The sequence below is a fragment of the Salmo salar genome, chromosome 18 (genome assembly GCF_965601325.2).
Source record: "Salmo salar chromosome 18, fSalSal1, whole genome shotgun sequence".
NCBI classification, from domain to species: Eukaryota; Metazoa; Chordata; class Actinopteri; order Salmoniformes; family Salmonidae; genus Salmo; species Salmo salar.
The window spans coordinates 75,624,605-75,641,186 of record NC_138308.1 but is presented as its reverse complement, the minus strand read 5'-3'; the positions used below and the strand labels follow the sequence as shown (position 1 = coordinate 75,641,186).

Here is a 16,582-nt window from a genome sequence, read left to right as displayed (position 1 = left end):
AAAAAGGGGGAGGCTTGCAAGCCGAAGAACACCCATCCCAACCGTGAAGCATGGGGGTGGCAGCATCATGTTTTGGGGGTGCTTTGCTGCAGGAGGGACTGGTGCACTTCACAAAATAGATGGCATCTTGAGAAGGACAATTATGTGGATATATTGAAGCAACATCTCAAGACATCAGTCAGGAGGTTAATAAAGCTTGGTCGCAAATGGGTCTTCCAAATGAACAATGACCCCAAGCATACTTCCAAAGTTGTGGCAAAATGGCTTAAGGACAACAAAGTCAAGGTATTGGAGTGCCCATCACAAAGCCCTGACCTCAATTCTATAGAAAATGTGTGGGCAGAACTGAAAACGCGTGTGCGAGCAAGGAGGCCTACAAACCTGACTCAGTTACACCAGCTCTGACAGGAGGAATGGGCCAAAATTCACCCAACTTATTGTAGGAAGCTTGTGGAAGGCTACCCGAAACGTTTGTCCCAAGTTAAACAATTTAAAGGCAATGCTACCAAATACTAATTGAGTGTATGTAAACTTCTGACCCACTGGGAATGTGATGAAAGAAATAAAAGTTGAAATAAATCTTTCTCTCTACTATTATTCTGACATTTCACCTTCTTATAATAAAGTGGTGATCCTAACTGACCTAAGACAGGGAATTTTTACTTGGATTAAATGTCAGGAATTGTGAGAAACTGAGTTTAAATGTATTTGGTTAAGGTGTATGTAACCTTCGACTTCAATTGTATGTCATGGATGGGACTGTATCACCCACTGGAGACTTGAAGACAGAACCTTACCCAGAGAGCTGTGCATGTCAATGTGTGGTTAGACAACCAACTCCTTATATTTGGCACAATAGACAAATGCCGTTCTGGTTAGACATCTGAAGTTGAACTCTAAACACAACTTATTTGTACGTTTAGGCATACTGTCATTATAAGCACATCAATATGATATTTACAGCATAAAATGTTTTGTCTTTGTAACACAAACACACTCATCCATTTTTTTTAATGATAAATGTATCTACACTCATGCTGGGAGATGTTGGTACAATGTCCACATGTAGCCTACGCCTGTTGTAGGGATACTAGTAGTTCTAGGATTTGTCCCCCGGGAAAGATATAACAGTGGACATAAGGAGAGACGAGACAAAACTAGCAGGTTATAGAATATTGTGTTGTAGGACAGCTGATTGTGTTGCAGGACAATTCACAGTTGATACCATTTCCACAGTAACATGTAGTGACATGACGTGATGAAACGTTGAAACCAAGTTGCCAGCTGCTTTCATAGCCAGATGTTGTAGAACGAGTGTCTTATAAACACTGGCTCTTGCTATCTTGCCATAACTGATTTGACACAGAAATATCAGCTGGATAGGATAGCATGCTGCAGCTATCACCAAGCCTTGCTAGCTAGATGCTGTCAGTTTAACACAACACAAGGGCTTAACTCAAGGGCAGCGAAGGCTTTAGCCTACGCATAGAACTGAATTAGCTGACCATTTTGAGATGGCGAGTCAGTCGGGAGGGAAGTCCTCAACTTCAAAACTCAGTTTTCTCCATAGCTTAGCTTACCTCACTGGACTCACTAATGCCCTTGTTTGTTGTGATTGAATGGCAAAGACACATCCAAGAAATACCCACATCAAACCACACCCCCAAGACAACTCATGTTTGCCTTCAGTCATGACCACTAGTATTTCTTAATGAACATTGATGAAAAACAGGGCCAATTCAGGGACCTTGAAGCATGACGACTGAAATTAGGGTACATCCAATTTGGCAATTTTTATTTTATTTTTATCACTGCATAATTTTGTCAGAACAACCTAAAGCACATTTCTCCCTTTTGGTTCAATAAGCAGCTAATATTTACAAGAATATCAGTCCACAGGCTTGTATGGGCACCGTATCATTTAGCAGGAAATAGCCTGAGCAAATCTTCCCGGCACAGTAAATAATCAACTCCACAAGTGTAATTTGTTGTGCTGCTTTAAGGAGAATGTAATAACATACTGTATGTTTTCATTATAGGCCACAAAGCCAATCAGTATTTCTGCTAAGTCATTTTTAGGATTGTGCATGAAATTTGTGTTACCCGCCAAGCGAGAGTTTGGCACCCAAATGGTACCAGTGATAAAATGTTGTTTTGTTGTTACATAATGGTTAATTCTATAAACAAATCAACTTTGAAATATGATGATATGCTTTAATAATATTATTTCTGTGACAAGATGTCATGTTGCGGTTATATCATTAATATCTGTTGTTTTTTCTCTCTTTTGTCGTTCCAGTTCTCTTTCCTGAGACGACAACCACAGGATGAGGCTTGAGAGGAGGTACGTGTTTTGAGATGGATGTGGTGTGTTGAAATGTGATTGCCAATTTGGAGCCATTATGTCCATGCGTTGAGTGCCAGAGCTGCCTGGATGGGTTAACAAGGCTGACACTGGTCCCACACAATCAACCAGTGTGGACAATAGATTTGCCACAATGAGTATAACAACACAATTTGTTAATTACCATTTCAATTAGCCCCTGGATTGGGATTAATTCCATTTCAAAAGCAGTCATTTCAGATAATGTTCTGTGTCTGAATTGAAAACAAGCGTAAAATAGTCCATACTGAAAGCAATTTTCAATCAATCTCTTACATAGAAACGGAATCAACCACAAATCAGATGGCTCGGCTCAGGTCATTGTTCTGCCATCTCTCCCTTGGTTAGTGGAGAGAAAAGGCTGGATCTGGCAAGCCAAACCTTTTAGAGAGAGGGAGACTGACTTGCTCTGATGAGGCCAGACTGGCCATGCCTTGTGCTGTGTGCCAGGCTTCAGAAGCCTGATTGATAGATCGTGATGAGACTGTCACAGAGGAGGCAGTCTAGGAGAGATAGACTGGATAAGGATGTAGCTGGTGAGGAGGATGTATTTGGAACACGTGGAGAATGAAGTAGGGAAATTAAGTGACCGGCTGGATTGCGTGGTGGACTTGTGAAGAATTAGGTGTGCAGCAAAGATGCATGTTAAGGCCACACAAGTTTAGGACATGTTGAATTAACACTGGCAGCGAAGTTGGTTCATTATGTTGCAATTTATTGTTAAGATTGTTCCAAAGCTTTGTTAATGGTTTACTAAATCCTTGTTGAAAATAACAATATATGAATTGCTATGTACCGGAGTGCCAAGTCTAGGACCAAAAGGCTCCTTAACAGCTTCTACCCCAAGCCATAAGACTGCTGAACAATTCATCAAAGTTTATTTAGTAAATATTTTCTAATCTCTATTTCTTGAACTGCATTACACCACTATAACTTTGTGTAACAGAGCTACATAAAAATAGCTGGTCGTCTAAAATTGCTAAATGTTTTAATTGCCTTTATAAATTGCTGTCTAAACATCTGCTTTGGACATCATATTAGTGCATATTGTGGACACATGGTACATTAGCAGGGCAACTAGTGTTGTGCTGAATATTTGTACTGGGATGTCCACTGTTAGTGATTTCAAACTCAATAAATGCCCCATGTTTTACTTTTATTTTAGCCTGCGAACGGAAGGCTGACTCACTAGAACGCCAAATGTATTATTAGTCTCTCACATATGTGTAGGGAAGCCGAGACAGTGAGAGGGAGAATGAGAGAGAGGGTAGCAGTGTGTGCTGGTGAGTAATTGAGGTCGAGTGAGAAGGAGAGAGAGAGCTTGGTGCAAGCCAGTAAGAAAACAATGGAGAGAGTGGGGGAGCTCTAGTACCACTATCGGGTCGAGGAGTGGCCCCCAAGCTCTTATCTCCCGCCTGCCAAGCCCTGACCGGGGCCCCTGGCCCCGGCTTCTACTCCCTCCTGGTGTGACTCCCCGTTAGCCCCACTAAGCAAGGCACCCAGGTGAAATGAGCAATTCCCATTCAGAGGCGGAGTCACCTCGGAGACTCACCCAGCGAAATGGCTGCTCACTTTGGCTGATCAATGCACTCTCTCTCCCCTGTGCACTGCCGCAGAGTGATAGCCAGCAAAAAAGGGAAGGGTAAGAAAGAGAGAGAGAAATGTTAGCAGAGCATTTAATGATATTTGCCACGGTCTCTCTGACTGAGCACTGTCGAAGGGAGATGGTGCGCTTTGCATAAACTCAAAACACACGCAATATTGCTGTCGTCGCTGTGAAAGTGGCTGCGCCAGCCCCGCCGGATATGAGAATATTTCAGCAGACTGCACTGAAATGTCTTCCAATATGAATGATATTAACGATAATCACTTTGAATTACTGGGGTGTATCGGAAAGAATTCCCGAATGACTCAACATTGCGGAGGCTCGTGTGTCTAGCATTTACACTATTATAAAGATGTACTTTATAATACCAAACATTGCTGATAGATAGAATCGAGTGACAAAGTACTCATAATACACACACTGAGTATTATGACTGATGTAAACCTACCTCTGTGACTGGATGTGCTTCCATCACTGTAGCAGTAATTGATACCAGAACTGCAGCTGTTTCTACAAACCATAATACCTTACTTTAACATTCTCCACTATTTCAGTCTCCTTTAGTGATGGTGATATGTGCTGTATATACATCTAGCTCTAAAAACATTGAGACAGTGACACATTTTCTGTTGTTTTGGCTCTGTACTCCAGCACCTTGGATTCGAAATGAAGTGCAGACGATCAGTTTTAAGTTGATGGTATTTTGTTTAGAAATTACAGCACTTTTTGTACATAGTCCTCCCATTTTAGGAGACCAATGTATTGGGACAAATGAACTTATATGTGTAGAAAAGTTTATATTAAAGTTTAGTTCAAAGGTTTAGTGAACTGTACCGTAGAAAGACAAATAGATTATCTGATGGTTCTTTGCAACATATTGATCTGTTTCCCTTTTATGGCCTTTTGGATTATGTAGTTCCTACTAGAATGTTGTGTGCTGTAAGTGATGCTCTAAGTTAGCCACCATTTTTGTACAAAATACACTTGTTGATGGAAGTAAACATTTCATGACACTGGTCTTGGATCAGTCTAAGAGAGGAAAGTTGCAAACAATTCCCTGTTTGTAGCATGCTTAAAGAAGGACTCATCTTGTCACATTTGTTTGAACTCACAAGGTCAGATTGTCAACTGATGATAACAAACTGACATACTCAGAGGTCCCTGATAGCTGAAGTCTTTTTATTTAGGAAATCATTACCTGGTCCAAAAACAATCCCTAACCCCTACTCCCTATATGCACATGTACAGATCACACTGGAAATAATATATCATTAACTCTCCCTTGCCCTTTGATAGGCTAATCAGAGGTGGAATTTGTTTATACCTTTCTAGTCCTTTCAGATGTACAGTAGGGTCTAATCTAGGGTGTAGGGTCTTATTGAGGTTGTCTGGATGTGACCCATTGTTCATGATGACACAGGCCTACTCAACCAACATCGCCTCAACTAACGTCATAGGCCCCAATTCTGAAAAACAGCTTATTTTCTGTATCAATCTTTCTTAGCTTGGCTATGTCATTCCCACAAAAAAAACTACTTGGCTTCAAAGTGGCCCCTGTTGAATACTGTACCATCCTAAGAAGACGTGTCAGAGATGAATCACTGTTGATTACAGAACGAGAGTAAGGCAGAGAGAGCAGAGAAAGGAGGCCTCTCTCCGAGTATAGTGTAGAGACGTGCCTGTAACAAAATGCAAGCTTTGTGTACAAGCTTGGCAGAGGCAGATGTGAGGGGTTGAATCCACCCTGCCATCAGCATGTCATATCTGTAATATACTCCAATTATTTGTGATATAATGTACCGGCCCATCTCGGGGAGGAAATGTCAAAGCACCCATTTTACAGAGCAATTCAGAGGGAACTTTTCCAGCGTTTTTCCCTACGGTTAAGAGAAGATGGAGAGAACAACAAGTATCTCTCCCCATTTCACCATTAATGTCAAGGAGAAAAAGGGGAAGAGAGGTTGATGGACAGAGCGAGGGAGCAAAGGAAATATACTGAGTTTGAAGAGAGCGGATGATTCTAAGAGTTGGAGAGATACAGAAATGTTGGCAGAGATAGTTATGTCAGTGGAGAAACAGTGAGAGTTTATGAGTTTATAGTGAAGAGAAAAATAAACAGACAGACAGACAAGCAGACAAACAAGCAGACAAGCATTGAAAGATAGTGAGAAAAGGTCCATATGAGAGAGAAGATAGATTGTTTTTAAAAAAGGGCAAAAAGAGAGAAGGCTGGTTAATGTTCGCTTCAACGACTGCAATAACCGTTATGACATTCAAATGGGAAATTACCACAATATGGAACAGGCTGAGACAGCAACTTCCATGTAAATAAAGAGAACGTCATGACATATTTGCTGGTGTCATGATTTTTTCCAAGCACGCCTTGAACACCTCTTGACCCTGGGCATCCCTCAAGTGCTTGTGTTTGAATTAGTGTGCGAGTGTGTGTGTGTGTGTGTGTGTGTGTGTGTGTGTGTGTGTGTGTGTGTGTGTGTGTGTGTGTGTGTATTTGTGCAAGCAAGCGTGTGATGGACTTTGACCTTTTTTGTCCGAGACAGAAATAAAACCACAGGGCCTTGCAGGGGCTAAATAAAAGCAATCAATTCACCACAGTGGTGTGGCCAGATTGTTATTCATAATTCAGCATCGTATTGACAGAATAACCTCATTAGGATCCACATTTACATTTAACTTCTATACTGTACTGTACAACACTATATAACTGTCAGCTTTATGTCTGAAGGCGGTTCTCCAGTAACCCATTATTCCATTGTAACTCAAACAGGGTAGATAGTTATTAAGCCACTGTCGCCTAGTAACCCATCATTCCACTGTAACTCAAACAGCCAATGTCGCCCAAATATAATTGGTTGGGCGGGATGGACATTTTACCAGTTATTTGCATCCAACTCACCCCGGACAGACTAATGGAGCAGATTTACTGTTATGGCCAACACGTTTCATAGGTACTCATACATGCAGCTATTTCAATGAATACTCTACACTGAATTGTGAAGGCCAATAGTCTTGTTTGCACTAGAGACAGCTGGTATGTTTGCTATTGCATTCATGCATGTATTGGTGATTTGGGATCTTTGTATGTCCAAATATTATATATTTGTTGAAAAGTCATGCATAACACCTTTATTACATATTGGTGTCACATGAACAAGCCAGTAAAAAGGGATTCATTGGTTTATGCCAAGCGTTTTTTGCTTTAGTGGTGGGGTATTGCTTCTTCCCATTGTTTTCATATTAATTATACAAAGTCTCCACAGCAGGCGAATCCATATGTAGATGATGGCAGCATCACCTTATAGCAGGTAATCATTAGTCCATCATTTGCCCAAGCAAAGGAGCAATTGATTAGCTTTTCAATTCCACACTCACTTCTCAGTGTCGAGACAAATGCGCTAGTAATCATTCAAAAACGCCAAGGATCATTAAACGGTGGACACACTCTCGACTCTCCCCTTCACACACCAAAAAAGGTCCCATCAATCAAAAGAGATACCTTCACACTTTGCATGTACCTCTTTTACTTTCCCCCTTTCAACATGCGGTTCCCTTTAGTCGAGATTGGGTAATTGGACGACACATTTTGAATACGGCTATCATGGAACTCAAAGGGTTTTTGAAGGAAAGTAGATGACAGTAAACCTTTGCCCATCGTGGAGAAGGATGTAACGGAAAGAATGGAGTCGATGCCTATGATGACAAATGCCAATAGTCAATAACATTCCAGCATTCTTGAGCTGTGATGTATCCCTTCTCTCTCAAGAGGTGGAGTTTTTCCAACTAGTCAAAACAACACAGTAGGCCTACTACAATCTATACATTTCCATTTAATGCTGACCATTTTCGTTGATTTCAACAACACAATATTTACTTAATCTGTACTCCTACCTGCACAGTTTTAAAGTAATGGACGTAGAACAATGAAATACAATGATGGTACCAGTATTTTCTCACATCCCCTTGATTTGTCGCCCCTGGCTTATTGCACGACTTTGGCCAAAGGGGCAACGCATCTACCGTATGTCACTGAATCTACTTTAAATTAGAATATCTCATAAAAGGCCTGCTGTATAAATGTCACTCTCTCATCTCATGAAATGTCTGCCTTTCATTTGGCACATTCACTCGCATCCCCTTTGTGACAAAACCAACTGACTGTGGATATTAACAGGGCTCTGACTCTATCGCTCTCTCTCAACAACTCCCACATTATTAAATTGCTAATCGTGCTGACAATCAAGCCCAGACCATGTCATGCCGCCCATAACCACACAGTCAGAACACACAATAGATGTTTTCATCATCCCCACTATCGCAGGACTTGTTTACATCGGTGTCAGTCAAGACGCTCCGCAGCTACATTAACATACTTTGTCGCAAACAATAGCCACCATGATTCCCCCGGGGCTTGTCGCACACCAAATCTTAGTTGTACACGGGAGGCAATTATTAAAGAAGGGGATGAATAGAATATTTGAATATCTGAACGCGTTAAAAAGGGATAGAGGACGAGAAGCGTCAGAATTTATACCGCGCATAGAAGAATTGCGGACAAGCTTAAACGACTTTAAAAGTTTTCGTTGGGAAATGAGACGCAGGAATACGAGTTTCTCACAAGCATTACCTTGAGCTCTGCTGCGTGTGCTAATACCAAGCTAGCGTTAGCTTCTGGAATACACATTACACGTCAGCCCCCAAAAGACTAGGCACAAAATAAAAGAATAAGTAAGCTGTGACATGTAATTCTAAATGTCTTAACCACTACAGTGTCGCACATCTCGCATCTGCACTTCTTCTTTTGGATGTTCTCATTTGTATCCACACCTGTGTCATTCACCGCTTTATGTCTTAAGCTAATTTCATGGTCTAGGGGTTTGGATGGATGGCTCGGGTGTGACAGAGGGAGGGAGGGAAGGAAGGAAGGAAGAAAGAGGGAAAAGAGCGAGAGGGTGACTGAGAGATGGAAAGGGGAGTGAAGAAAATGTTTGCACAACAGATGACATGCTTACAAGTGGGAGATGAAACGCTGTTAGTTTAGAGAATGACTTAAACTGCCACCAAATAATCTGCTCACCTTGAACTCCATTATATAGTATCGACCAAATGCATAATAGTTGGGTATTGAGGGGATTATAATCCCATGTTACATGGTTGTTTCAGTACATTTAAAATAACCTTTATTTAAGTTGGCAAGTCAGTTAAGAACAAATTCTTATTTACCATGACGGCCTACCCCGGGCAAACCTGGACAACACTGGGCCAATTGTGCGCCGCCCTATGGGACTCCCAATCGTGGTCGAATGTGATACAGCCTGGATGTACAGAGGAGAGGCTATACGCCTGGTGCCCAAATCGATGACGTATGTCGTGTAGCTGAGTCAAGTGGAGATGAATGGATTCGGTTCAGTCAGTTCAGTCGTCTTGATTAGCCCTTCCCAGCAAGCTAGTTTATGTTGGCTAGCTGGCAACAACAGCAGCATGGCGCTAGTTAAACAAGAAAGTCATGTTTATTTTGATGGGCGAGGGAGAAATAATTGTTAGTATTGGTCACCATCTGGATGACACCGTGATATGCCAATTAGCTAACGACAAGCCGTTACGAATGACCAGCGCATCACTGTTGTATCGAGGTGCTTGTTATCCTCAGCCCCGGGCGACAGGGGTCCCAGAGCGAAGCAATATGGTTGGGCGAAGAGGTTCGTGCTTCCCACCGGGCAGCTGTATCACATGGAGCTAAAGTGGCCAATTTGTTCCATTCAACTTTATTTTATTTTGAGTAGGATAACAGCTTACACGAGAAATAACTTCTAATATTGTTTTTTGGTACTAGTAACCATCTGGATGTCACGTGATACAGTCTACACTGCTCAATGGGGATAGATTGTGCTGCAACCCTGCAACACAACAACACAGGGCACAGTGTCCTTTGCTCCCGCTTGCCATGGTAAGGAGAGGGAAGTAGTTAGATAGTGTAGCCAATATCAGGCCAGGGTGACAGCTAAAGCACATTTATTGTAGTGATTTTCACCAAAAAATGTACAACTACAGGATAAATGTCTACATTTTTGTAAAAAATGTACATTCTCAGATAAAAACAGAATGATTCTGAACTAGTCCCAACTTCGGCAGACAAGTTTCTAATTCTCGCTGAAGTTTATAGCCACGTCTATAAATTAGCCAGCAGGGAAGTGTTCATAAGGACGACTGACTGACTGACTGACTGAACTGACTGAATCGAATCAGTTCATCTCCGTTCGTCTCCATTCGACTCTGGCTGCGCGGCACACAGTGCATTCGGAAAGTATTCAGACCCCTTGACTTTTTCCCCATGTTACGTTACAGCCTTATTCTAAAATTGATTATTTCTTTTTTTACCCCATCAATTTACACATAATACACCATAATGACAAAGCAAAAACAGGTTTTTAGAAATTGTTGCAAATTTATAAAAAAAAATATATATATACACACTACCGTTCAAAAGTTTGGGGTCACTTAGAAATGTCCTTGTTTTTTAAAGAAAAGCAAATTTTTTGTCCATTAAAATAACATCAAATTGATCAGAAATACAGTGTAGACATTGTTAATGTTGTATGTAGCTGGAAACATTAATGACTATTGTAGCTGGAAACTACAGATGTTTTTATGGAATATCTACATAGGCATACAGAGGCCCATTATCAACAACCATCACTCCTGTGTTCCAATGGCACGTTGTGTTATCTAATCCAAGTTTATCATTTTAAAAGGCTAATTGATCATTAGAAAACCCTTTTGCAAGTATGTTAGCACAGCTGAAAACTGTGGTTCTGATTAAAGAAGCAATAAAACTGGCCTTCTTTAGACTAGTTGAGTATCTGGAGCGTCAGCATTTGTGGGTTCGATTACTGACTCAAAATGGCCAGAAACAAACTTTCTTCTGAAACTGTCATGCCCTGACCTTAGAGAGTTGAGTTAGAGATTTGGTTAGGTCAGGGTGTGACTTGGGTGGGCAAATCTATGTTTATATTTCTTTGTTGGCCTAGTATGGTTCCCAATCAGAGGCAGCTGTTTATCGTTGTCTCTGATTGGGGATCATACTTAGGCAGCCCTTTACCCACCTGAGATTGTGGGACCTTGTTTTTGCATTGTGCTGTCTAGCCCTGCAGAACATTACGTTCGGTTTTGTATTTTTGTGGTTTTGTTGGTGTTCATCTATTAAAGTAAGATGTACGCTTACCACGCTGCAATTCTTCTATCGACGAACGTAACAGAAACTCATCAGTATATTCTTGTTCTGAGAAATGAAGGCTATTCCATACAGAAATTGCCATGAAACTGAAGATCTCGTACAACACTGTGTACTACTTGTCACATGAGTTGACACTGGAGAGACGAAGCAGGTACGGGGAGTCAAACATTTAATAAGAAACGGACATGGAACGAGACAGGAACAGCGTCAGCATACAAGAAAACAAAGACAAAAAAACAATCAATGCCGAAGCGAGGAACAGAGCTGGGGAACTGACAAATATTGGGGAGGTAATAACAGGTGATGAGTGAGTCCAGGTGAGTCCAATATAACTGATGTGCATGACGAGGGAAGGCAGGTATGCGTAATGGATGATAGGAGTGCGTGATGCAGGGTAGCCTGGCTCCCTCAAGTGCCGGGGGGAGCAGACGTGACACTACTCCCTTCACAGAACAGCGCAAACTGGCTCTAACCAGAATAGAAAGGAGTGGGAGGCCCCGGTGCACAACTGAGCAAGAGGACAAGTACATTAGAGTGTCTAGTTTGAGAAACAGATGCCTCACAAGTCCTCAACTGGCAGCTTCATTAAATAGTACCTGCAAAACACCAGTCTCAACGTCAACAGTGAAGATGCACCTAAGCTCAATTTAGAATATCATAGCAAAGGGTCTGAATACTTATGTAAATAAGGTATTTCTGTTTTTATTTTTAATAAATTGGCATAAATGTTTTTTATAAATTTTTTATTTAATGAATTTTAGAATAAGGCTGTAACGTAACAAAATGTGGAAAAAGTTAAGGGGTCTGAATACTTTCCGAATGCACTATACGTCATCAATTTGGGCACCAGGCGTGTCCGTAAAGCCTCTCCCATCTAGACGTGTGTGCAATGGATTGTTGTTAGTTCAGCCATATCTATACAAACCACTCAGTGGGTATTGGGGACATTATAATGCCATCTTAGAGAGTTGTTTCAGTCAATCTATTAAATAACACGTGAGATTAATGTTCCCATGCTAGAACATGTACAGTAACAGAAGGCCCCTAGTTTATCCTTATCCAACCGTCATACAAACCAATAAAAATGGACTCTATGTAGACAAACAGAACGCTCCTAGTTCATCCACATCCAACTGTCATACAAACCACTTAAATATGACCCTAAAAATTATGATCCTGCAACCTTTTCCAAGAAACCTCTTGAACCACAAATCACTATCACATAGCAAGGCATTTTTCAGATAGTAGTATGTCTATATATGCTGTAAAAATAAATAATTTAAGGTCAAAATACCATCAAAACAGCAAATTGGTGCATTTGAACAGTCACGCCAACTGTCATTGAAAAAAATTGACATTTCTGGGTCATTTAAATATAATTGCTATCGATGCACCCAGAAATCCTTTAAAAGCCTTGCACGACCTCACAGCCAAAGAAATTCACAATGTCAATTTATTGCCATCCTTGTTCTGAAGCAGAGTCAACAATAACCTTTTAGCTGGCTAGAGTATCTGCCGGTCTAACAGCTTATTTAGCTAAACACAGAAAAAAGAGCAATAACTTGGTAGGGAAATCAATTTTTTTAAGAGCCACCCATCAGGGTTAACAATAAAATGATCAAAGCCAGTATATATTTCCCTCACAACAAGAAGGAACATTTATTGAGGCTTTGAATTTATTTTTGGGCCAATCAATATTCCATTTCGCTCAAAGGTATTGAGTGAGTCCACCAGTGTGACTACAGCAGGCCGAGTCATATGTTTTGTTGTTGACAACAATGGTTTCAAAGATTTCTTTGTAGTGACACAGCCATTGAGATGGTTTTTAATTTTGACGTTGTGGATTCTCCTTCCCATCAAAGCATCACATTGGAATAACACTACGATGTCATTTGAAATAATTGATTGTACACACCATCATAATTCAATCTGCATTACAGTCCGAGGACAACAACGGGCTGTTTGCTTTCAAAGCTAGCAACATTAGCATGGCCCATGAGAAGCCTAATGCCCATGCTGTGGGCATGTGTTGATCGAATAGCAGAGTTAATTCATCACTTTCTTGTCGGAAGAGTTAATTGAGATGCTCTCAAAAGGAGACAAAAAGCGTTTGGTGTTTTTCAAGCGGGGTATAAACAAACCAATCCCAGATAAGGCTAAATACCATTAACACTGCTTGAGAGGCATCGTTCAGTGTCTCTGGAATATTTATTTAAGTTTCTATTCAGTCGTATTTGACCTGGAGGAGAATAACTTAGTAAGAAGGAAAATATTAAGGTTCCAGACAAAACAGGAAGCGTTTCACCTTCATGTCAAATAAGTGGGTGTACTGCATCAAATATGCATGGCCAACCAACAAATCATTCAAATATAGACAATGACAATATTTTTTGTCCCTGACTAGTATTGTGCATGCCACTCATATGAGTTGACACACTTAATTCTGCGTTTTATCATGTAGTTAGACACTCTTGACAGAGCAGTCACATAGTTCACACTAAGCTTTTTTTAATTACTGTAATATCTCCATTGTGCCCTATTGTTATCATTCCCAATGAAATGTACTGTGTGAGATATTGGAATTTAAATGAATATGCTAATTACAATTTGGATTCAGCAGCCCACAATTATTTAATATTCTAATCACAATGGGGCCATTTTTATGTAAACTCAAATAAGTGCATGTAATTATCAAGATTATAATGTCGCCATTGTTGGACACCGGTGCATATTACGAAATGTAAGAAAAGCCCATAGACGTATCATTGCGATCAGTGATGACCTGTAAGTTATCGTCGCCATAGCTACATACTCCTCCATAATCACCGCTGCAAAGTAGTTCCCAAGAGAGTCCACTTGTGATGATTCACACACGTGTTACATCACTGTATTAGCTGTCAATCCTAATTCATCCACCAGACACTAGTCTGCTCCAGATAGATCCTCCATATGTCAGAACCACAGACTCCATTTCCCTCAGTCCTCTGTGACTGGCAGGCTTTGGCGGACCATGAAAGCGGGGTATGTGATGCCCAAAATGACCTCATAGCAAAAACCCGGCAGACTCGGTTGGCATGGTCACGGCAACCTTTTAAATAGGCTGAATGTGGGTTTGACTGTCGGACTTAGCTAGTCCCTTCCTTGAAGAAAAAAACTTTGGAAATGATTTCAGGTTTCAGGGCAGTGACATACTGTAAAACAAAGGATGCTGTATATGTGGACATTCTAGTGCAGAGGGGATGTGGTCAGGGAATTGGGTGTCCCGGAGATGCAGCTAGTTTTTTAGCACAGGGTTTGACAGTTTACTGTTCATACTACTGTACTCGTACGCTAATGCAAGGCAGTTATCACAAAAGTATACGCCAAACATACAGTAATCCCTTGGATCATTTGTGGGATGCAGCGCTGCCTATACAGTATGTTGACAACATTGAGTAAACCAAAAAATAAGTGATCAAGTAAACTGTCTGCTATTTAAGGAGGAGTCTCGGAGGCAACCGGCGAACAACAAACCCAACTCTCTCTAGGACAATTATATGACTGTGTAGCAGTCACTTTACTCACTAATACACAGTATGGTATTAATTACTGGTTGTAAACAATGCACTTTGCGGAGATTATTGCATGCACTCCGCGTCCTCCATGTGTTTGGTAATTCTCACAAGTGATTAAATGGGGAAGCTAGGACAGCTGTTCATGATGAGTTCATTGGCATGTTTAATTAATTGCACTAGAGATAATTATTCAATCATTACTTTGATTAATTTTCCGCATCCCGGATTATGCGTCAAATGTCTGGGATGATATCAATAGTTTGGAAAGTACTGAAAGAGCCGGTATAAACGAAAAGGGCCAATATGTTCTGTGGGTTCTTTTTTTCTTCAAGAAATGCTTTGATTCATTTCACCATATTAATACATATTCTCTTACGTTGGCTTGGAAATTAGGAAAATGTGCCTTCATGATTCCAAAAAGATTGATCGGTGTTCTGCTGTCTCACTTCAAGATGTTGGCATGGTTTTGCTAAATACTAAGCCTCAAGGTTAAAGCGTTTAACCTTGGCACACTGCTAAATAGTCTGCTGATGTATTTTTCTTACTTTCAAACATGCATGTTTAGGATTCATTCCCAACCCCATCTCAGTCTCAGTGCTGCTCTGTCGTTGTTTATTCCAACGTGATTTGATTCTGTCAGCATTATGGTTGAAACATGCTTATCCACAGCCCCATAGATACGCTGGGTTGTGGCGACGACATCCAACTGAACGAAAGCCAGGCAAATCGTTTGTGAGAGATCTTGTCAAACAGATTAATTCCCACCCCAGGCCTCGGGTTCTTTACCATTTTCTGTCATGCTGCTTTGCCAGGCTCCCTCTTGATAATACCCCCAAAGATAAAATTAATTGTGCAGGGGGATGGGAGACGGGGGAGTATCTAAAAGAACCTTGAGAAAGACAAACTCTTTCTTTCCCCCATTGCATGTGAAAACACAGTGACGATCAAACCATCAGAAGCATGAAACAACCCCTGAAATCACAGACTTTGTTGTGAAGTTTTGTGCAAGTAGGCTGTTCTAAGAGAAATGTGTCGGGACAGAATTGAATCCCCTCCTCAAAGACTGTCTGCGGTGAAATTACCATCAAACTGAAATCAAATCAAATGTATTTATATAGCCCTTCTTACATCAGCTGATATCTCAAAGTGCTGTACAGAAACCCAGCCCAAAATCCCCAAACAGCAAGCAATGCAGGTGTAGAAGCACGGTGGCTAGGAAAAACTCCCTAGAAAGGCCAGAACCTAGGAAGAAACCTAGAGAGGAACCAGGCTATGAGGGGTGGCCAGTCCTCTTCTGGGTGTGCCGGGTGGAGAGTATAACAGAACATGGCCAATATGTTCAAATGTTCATAAATGACCAGCATGGTCAAATAATAATAATCACAGTAGTTGTCGGGGGTGCAACAGGTCAACACCTCAAGAGTAAATGTCAGTTGACTTTTCATAGCCAAACTACTCAGTTTATCAGTGACTTTACAAAGTAGCTGAGCAATGCAGTGAATTTCTGTCATTGTTATTTAATGCTAGACTTAAAAAGTCGTAACAGAGTTTTGATTTAGACCTAGAAACAATTATGTTTGTAAAGTAAGGCTCACATCTTTCTTTTCGTTGGCCCATCTCTTTGCCAGCTGGCTGTGCAATGTTGTCAATTTCTTTTCAAGTTCAGTTTTTCATAGGCAATATAATTGATTTATAACAGTGATTCAATTGAATTAGTCTCAACTGACTTGAATTGAAATGGTATCCAATCCTAGTGGGCATTCACTCAAAACAAGCTCTGTTCTCGGTGG

General features: G+C 40.9%; 1 protein-coding gene across 18 annotated transcripts in view; it reads left to right on the top strand.

Moving 5' to 3' along the window:
- The window catches only part of LOC106577623 (receptor-type tyrosine-protein phosphatase delta), a 645,609-nt gene that overhangs the window by 272,438 nt on the left and 356,589 nt on the right, over nucleotides 1-16,582 (top strand). For all 18 annotated transcript variants that reach the window (XM_014155859.3, XM_045701363.2, XM_014155852.3 and 15 more), the window contains exon 7: nucleotides 2,300-2,344. The gene's annotated coding sequence lies outside the window, so the exon portion shown is untranslated. The remainder of the gene's footprint in view (nucleotides 1-2,299; nucleotides 2,345-16,582) is intronic.